Raw genomic sequence first — 8,288 nt, forward strand, 5'->3', positions numbered from 1 at the left:
TTATTTATATCTTTTACAAAATATTGTTAAAATTCATCGTAAACATACTTGTATGTTTTTATTTCTTTTTCTTTCACATGTTTTTGTTTTGTTTTATTAAACGGATTTAATAATGGTATATCTGAATTTTTTATATTTTCTTTTCAAGTTTTATAAAAACAAAAATTTTAAGTTTTTCGACATTAAATTTTGAAATTTAACATAAATAATAAAATAATATAAGTTAATTGACAGTTAATAATACATATTTGTATTTTATAAAAATAATATCATAAAAAAGAACAGATATTAAACTTTGATACATGCAACATGCAAAAAGACTTATGGTTGAACATAAGGCTGCATGTTCTCAAGACAACATACTCCTTCATACGGCACGCGAGATATCTGTAAATTTTCTAAATCTTTTATGAGATATCGATCATTTGGTAATTTTTCCCCAACTTCAAATGGTCCCTTATATTTGTCTATAAGATTCTTGTTTAGTCCAGGAGTATTAACAACATTTTTAATTAAAATATGGTCACCAACTTTGTATTTAAATGGCTTCTTATGGCGCTTATAAAAATAAATTTTGTTTTGGTTTTGACTATCCACAGTGTTTTCATTTGCTTTTTTCCTAATCGATTCCATATATCGCTTCCAAATATCAAACGGATTATAGATACTCAAATCATCTAACACATTCGATAATTCGATTTTATGAGCGTATATAGGTCGCCTTGGTGCGCAACTGAAAAAACTGTTGGAGTTGGTCAAAACTATTTGCATCTCATAATCATCAGAATATTTGGAATTAGCTGTAATATTCCCGAAAACTAAACTTTTCAACTTTACTTTTACATCGTAACTCAAATTTTCATTTATTTTTAAAGAAATATTTTCATCGCGGCTATCACATGTATCAATTTTTAAATTCTTTTTGTCAAATTCTAAACCTTCAAAATTATCATTTTTATTATTATCAAATTTTAAGTTATCATTTTCAAATTTACGATCATAATCGAAATTTTTCAAATTATCAAAATTAATTTCATTTTCAAGATTTTCTTTTACGTCAGCTCTTTTGTTTTGAATAAATTTTAAATTTGAATCTCCAATCATCAACTTAACATTTGTTTTACGCAAAAAATCTCGACCTAATATGATTGGAGTTTTCATAGTTTTGTCGCTTACGACATAAAGACACATATTCACAAAATTTTCATAAAATTTAACATTACATAATAAGTTACCCAAAATATCCAATTTGGAATCATTTATGCCAACGAAATTGGCAGTGGACGGCTTTACAGATGACATCATAAACGGCAGCACATATTGTTGTTGGATGAAGCTTATTGGGCTTCCTGTATCGATCACAGTCATCGCATTCATAGAAACTCGAAAGCTTTCAGCTTCACCAATCGCAGACGCAAACTCGTACTCCAGAACACCATGAAAATCAGTCAACAACGCAGACAATTGTTCTTTCGGTTCTTGAACAACGTGAACAGTTGATGGTTGGGGGCAATTGCTTACAACATGCCCTTTTTTGCCGCAAAGAAAGCATGAATCCATTTTATGACGTGATTTTGGACACGTGGTTGATATGTGACCAGCTTCGTTACAGTTAAAACACTTGACTGTGGTTTCAACTCGTGGCGAAGGTTTCGAATTTTGAATATGTCTATTGTAACTAGACGTCGATGGTTGCAGCTCGGCTTTCATTTTCTCATACTTGCGCAGAATAGCTTTCAACTCACTGATGGTATTCGCCGTTAGCATGAGTTGTTTGTTGAACATGGAATCTGGGATTCCTCTAATAATGTAGGCGATCACATCCTGCTCATCGATCTCTGCAGACGAAGCAATCTCCTGCATTGCCAGAACATATTGCTGGTAATTTTCATCTCGGCGCTTCTTTCTGTTTCGCAACGTATTGTGGACGTCTGTTGCGGTCGTGTGATGATGAAATTCGGACAACAGAGCAGCTTTAAGATCTCTCCAAGTTCGAAAGGTCTTAGATCTCAGAAACAACTTGGCAGTACCTTTGAGAAGTTTTTTAAAATATATGAAAGACTCTGCCTCACTAAGATGGTATGTGACGATTGCATCTTCCACGTTTTCAATCCATTTCTTAATTGGATAATCATCGTCGCCAGAAAACGATGGCAAAGAATCCTCAATGTCACGTGACGAACATGTGGCAGAAGCGTGAAACTCTCGAACAGGGCTATTAAGTTCAGCCAGACGTCTCTCAAGGGCAAGAATTTCTTTCCTTTTCTTAACAACTTCACGGAGTCTCTCAAGACGTTGTGAAACAGCATCAATTTCATCATTCACGTCATCATTACCATCTTCCACAACAACATCATCATCAGAGAAAAAACGCTCAACCTGATTTAGCTCCAATGATTCGATCGCTTCACTTAAGCGAGCCTTTAGTGCACTCTTTGCACCATTTGTAGCCAAATCCATTTCAGATAGCTTCTCTTTAAGCCTTTGCACAGTAGCGTTTTGCAAAAAACTCGTTGCACGTTCATTAGCATCCATATTCATAAATATAGATTTTTACGAAAAATTAACAAAAAAATTTAGGCGTAAAATAGTCGTAACACATGCAATTCAAATACTAATTTAACTGAGTACTTTATCTCACTTCTGATAGTTTGTAAGCTTCTATTTCAAATTAAAAAAGCAAAACATGCAAGCAAATTTAAAAAAACTTATAAAAAAACGAGCAAAACTAAAGCGACAAGCAAATAAATAAAAAGCGTAATAAATCATTAAAACAAGAACTTATTCTTGTGAGATCTTTATTAAGACTTTACATTTCAATGAAACAGACTTATCTGTTGAAAATCTTTATTAAGACTAACTTAAATTCTAATGCAAAAACATAATCAGTAATACTTTGAAGCTTTGAATAAGCTTTTTCAATAAAAAAAAAACAATGCAGTTATACATTGAACAATGAGCATTAGAAATAAAACTGTTTTAAGAAATCATTCGATATTTCTGTTACGTTCAAAGAGAACACATAATACATAACAAATCATATGTTTTAAAAGAATCATAATTAAAGCTTTCTTTTCGGAGTCAATGCAAATGCATGATCGTAAAGAGTTGCCGTGTATATATTTTAGTACTAAACTATTTGTATGGCTATATCGTAAGAGATGAAGTCTCTTACAGCAATAGGCTTCTTAAAGAAATGGTGACAGTTGAAACAGTTTAAGAGAAATAAATTTAAGTATTTGGGCCAAAATACTTTTTTGTGCCTAAAAAGTTGTCCCTTTGGACAGTGAATTTTGAAAAAAAAAAAATGGAAATTTTTAGCAATATATTTTCATATATTTTAGTTGACATAGAATGGTCATATTTTAATCTATTATAAAATAACATTTGCACCGATATGTTTGGAATGATATTTCTATATTTATGACAGTTTTAACAGAAAGTGATCAAAACCAAACAACTGCGTTACTTTAATGCAAATTTCAGTTTTATTTGTAAAATCATATAATCAAGCTCTCTGACATTCCTATTTAAAACTATATTAACAAGGTAAGTCTCCTATGAAGTTAAATCACAGAAAAAATAATTTCAATTAAATAAAACTAAATAAGTAAATTAAAACTTTAAATCCACTGCGTTACCAAGATAAATCACAGTGTTACCGTGATTTGTAAACAATTCGATCCAATTTTGGGTTTCAAACTTGTAAAAGTAAATAATGTTAATTTAATAACTCAATATAGTTTTTCTACTAATTTATACTTTTTCTTCAAGAAAAATTAAATTCAAGAAAAAGGGAAATTTTTTTAGGCAATAAATAGTATTTTGGCCAATTCAAATTTAACTCTTTCATAAAAACAATCCTAGAATATTTCATTAATACTTTAAAACACAACTTCGTTGATGGATAAAATGTTTTTCTTTCTAACGCCTAGTTACATGGCGCCCTAAGACTCCAGGCACTTTGTTTTATGGTCTGATTGCATCCGTTCACACAATTTTACACAAGTAAGTAACATTAGGTATCTCTAAGCCCACCCCATGGAAAAATACGATTATAATATTTATGTGTCTGAGAATATATACGTGTCAAGATAATTTTCAGATCGATTACTATTAAAAAAAAAAAAAGGTAAAAAGGGTTGATAATATTATGTATTCAAGGTATACTCGTATGAGCTTATAAAATGTAATTTAATTGAAATTGTTATAATAATCTGTAAAAAGGTAGGCAAAGTTGATACATATTTCGAATATTTTGTTGTCAGTAGAGTTGGTTAAAAAGATATATTAATATATACACAAGCAAATTTTTAAGACTCAGATACATTTTAAAATCAGTGTTCAATTTCAATTTTTTTTAGTGCTTATGAATGTACGAGTAAATGAAATATCCACATTTCAAATTTACAATTTCGAAAAAAAAATATATTCAATCAAAGAAAATTAAAAACAAAAACTGAAAATAGTAAATACTTTCTGAATGTTTCATTAGAGAATCAAAATACTGATAAATTCTTTGGTTTATAGTGTCGCATTGCAGGATAATATAGATACATTATAATCTTCACCAAAAATAAAAGGAATTCCAAAATTTAATGGTCAAAAAAAGAATAACAGTGTAACGGTGTTTTGTGTGGTAGCAATAATATTTTTAGTTAAATAAAACCAAAACAAAGTGAAAAATAAAAATTCCAGAACGAAAAACCACTTGATGGTAGTTGAAAGAGAGAACGAAAAAATTAAACCTCAAAATAAGAAAGACGATACACCAGGAATTAAATGAACAACTTTTCCAAACCATTACATAGAATGTCTAGCAAAAAGTTTTTCCATTATCAACACCACCGGAAAATCTTTTTTTTAAATGTTTTTTTCGCTTTTCTTATACAATTAAGTTAAAATTTATTTCTTTTATATCATTTGTTTGATTGTTAGAGAAGAATCAGGAAACTTTTCGATCTAAAAAAAAACTGGAAATGCGTTAATTTTAAATCAGTTTTTTTACTTTAGAAAATAAAAAATTGTTGCTATTTCTTTTCACTTATAAAGAAAGTAAATTTAATATAAACTGCAAAGGCTATAGTTAGGGGAGACCGGGGATAATAGACTCAAATAGTAGACTTAAATTTACAAAAAAAAATATGTCTTTTAAAATTAACTAGATTACTAAGACCTTCTTTTTGAATTTTACAAAACGACCGACCTCAATATTAATGAAATAATTTTTAATGAGTGTTAGAAGTGTTATACTTTTTGATGTTTTTTTTTTTTTTTCTTTTTTGGTAAAAAAAACTCGTCGAAACAAATCAAAATTTTCGGATTATTTTTTTGTAACAGATTTTACATACCTATAGTAACTTATCATATTTTCATATTTTTAGCATTTATCATCAAACAAAATACTCAGTGATTGTCATCCATGACTTAACTTAAATTATCTTACCTTAATTTAAATGGAAAATAGATATCCTTATACCTGTTGATAAAATTGAGAAGCTTCTAATTCACTTGGGAAAGTTTAATTTTACTTTGTAAATAATTTTAAGTGAAATGCCTTGTTATTCCTTAATGTTTCAGTGGTTTAGGATGTCAAATAGATGATAATGAAAAGAGATATCGAAAAGGAGGTATAATGAAAGGTGTATCTTCTAAGGGATATAATTTAGTTAAGATAAGTAAGAAGTTGGTTTCAACTTTGTTTACGCTTGATTCACTCTCTAAGACTTATTAAATTTTGCATTGAAAACAAAATTGTTCTCTTTTCTAGGAATATCCTATACCACACTCAAAAGTCTCAAAAAGAAACACAGGCTTATATTAAAACAGTTTCCATTTTGATAAATATTTAATAATTAAAAAAAAAATAACATAAATTCTTAAATTCGATTTTGACTTTGTCTGAGTTTATTCCAATTCCCACCACAAACATTCCAAATTAAAAAAAAAATCCTAAAGATAAATTGGCTTTTAGCTTGAAGCAAACACTTGAATACTACTTAACGCAAGCCCTTTTGCCAACATCTTCTTGTAGACCTTTTCTTTTCATTTTTATGTCTCTGGCGTCGTTCTTTTTGAAGAATGATTGTGGTATACAAAATAATACAAAAAAAAAGATTCTCAACTTGTAGCCACTCAAAATGGAATTCAATTTGCTGTCAATTATTTTGAAAACGATAATAATACTCGTGTATATATTTGAAAATCTGTGATTTAATTTGATTTCCTTATGAAGAAGGGATATCCTTATTGTCACTCATTAAAAAAAAAAAAAAATTCTTAAACATTAGCTTAGGGCTAAATGTTCGCAACCATTTTGGTTATGTCACTTTGATAGGAATACTGCCATTTATTTTTGGTTTATTTTTAGAAATTTCAATTTTCACTTTTTTCTTGTTGATTTCAAACTCGTATCCTTTAAATATCCTTCTTTTTATTATATTATGTCCTTATATAACAAAAGAATTATTATTTACTTCAATTTTAAGCCCTCTGTTTTTTTGTCCTTCCCATAATGACTGTTAACAATGAGAATAATAAACTTTATTTACTTAGAGTCTTATTCATCATCCGGAATGCTCCAGTGGTTATAGCAACGCAATTGGATAAAACTAAATCTTATAATGAAGACTTTTGAAGATATAAAAAAATATTACTTGGCTACTGTATATCCTGATGTCTATATACTACAAGAAAAAAAATCCCTTTTGACCGTCAAGCGTTATTATCAAATTTTCTTTTTTTTTTTTTTCTTTACTATTTTCCACCGCAAAAGCAGAAGAAAAAAAATAAAATAAAAAAAATTGCCTTAGATAAAAGCTTAGCTATATGAAAGACTTGAGGAAGAATAAAACTGGTAGATTGCACCCTTATAAATCAGATAAGACTCCTTCACCTTGTCTCCATTTTCTTTTCTTTTCTTTTTTTTTTTATTTTTCATTTTCCTCAGGGATTGCATTAATTCACTTTTGTTTCCTTGGAATTTTTCCAGTAAATCTTGGCCTTAAGATCTCTTAAGCCTTACCATAAAAAAAAGGTTTTCTTTGGCAATTATAGTCTAACTTACGAGGCATTATAACTCAGGATTTCATGGAACGACCACAATCGACATGAAATAGCCTAAGGGTTCAACGTATCTCTTTGGTAACAAAATAATAATTATTTTTAGATGAGTTTTATGGCAACTGTGTTGACAGGTTAAGAACAATGATTATAAAAATACGACTTGAAATATATACCTACAAAAAAATATCTTTGTTTTCATATTCTTTCAAATAATTTTTTTTTTTAATATTTAGATATCCTTAAATTATCCATTTATATGAAAAAAGATAAAAGAATAATAACTTTAAAACCCATGGCGTACATCACCCGCTTTTGAATGAATTTCCTTCTTTTTAATTAAGATTAGGTACATAAAATTGGAATATTGATTAAAAATCCTTGCAACAGGTTCAGCTTGTGCAACCACATGAGTTATTTCACATCAGTGACCACAAATTGGTTATGGGTTTATGAGCTGAAGAATTGAAAGTATGTTTGTGTGTAACCTTTTTCATATAAGCTACCAATTTTTCTTTTTTTTTAATTTAAAATATCGATTGTTCTCGAAAAAAATGTAAGTTTACACACACACACTCTCGAAATGGTGTCCAATAGTTACATAAATCCTCATAAACCATTTTTCAGGAGTTCAATGAAACATAATAAAATATATAAACCATTTCCCCATGCTTGTTTTCCACACAAAAAATAAATAAAATAAAAAAAGAAAAGAAATAAAATAAAATAAATAAGAAAAACAATTTATGGATACAACTTCTGACGATGACAAAATGAAAAATGAAAAACCATTTCTAGGCATTCACGTGGACGGAAGAGGACAAAGTTTGTTGTGATATTTATTTGATTATTTTTTTTTTTTTCTGAAGTAAATAATTTCTAGAATTAATTTTTGTCTTCTATTTTCAAGAAAACCCCAGAGTGTACTAGAGTATTGAGATTTATTTGAAGATGCTATTCATTCAGTAGATAGATATTGTTTGTTCTAGATTTTGTTTTATTGTGGGTAACTTCAATTCCAAAGTCGAGAAATTGAGTAAAACAAATCTAGCAAATAAAAAATAAAATATCAAATTAATTAAATAAAAATAAACATAGTATTGTTAATTATATATTTATTTATTTATTGTTTTTGTTGTACAAATTTTTAAGTTTTTTAAAATTATTTCTTTGAAAAATAAAATATTTAAAATTTTTACAAAAAAAAAAAATGAAAAAGATTTTTA

The sequence above is a fragment of the Episyrphus balteatus genome, chromosome 2 (genome assembly GCF_945859705.1).
Source record: "Episyrphus balteatus chromosome 2, idEpiBalt1.1, whole genome shotgun sequence".
In the NCBI taxonomy this organism is placed as follows: Eukaryota; Metazoa; Arthropoda; class Insecta; order Diptera; family Syrphidae; genus Episyrphus; species Episyrphus balteatus.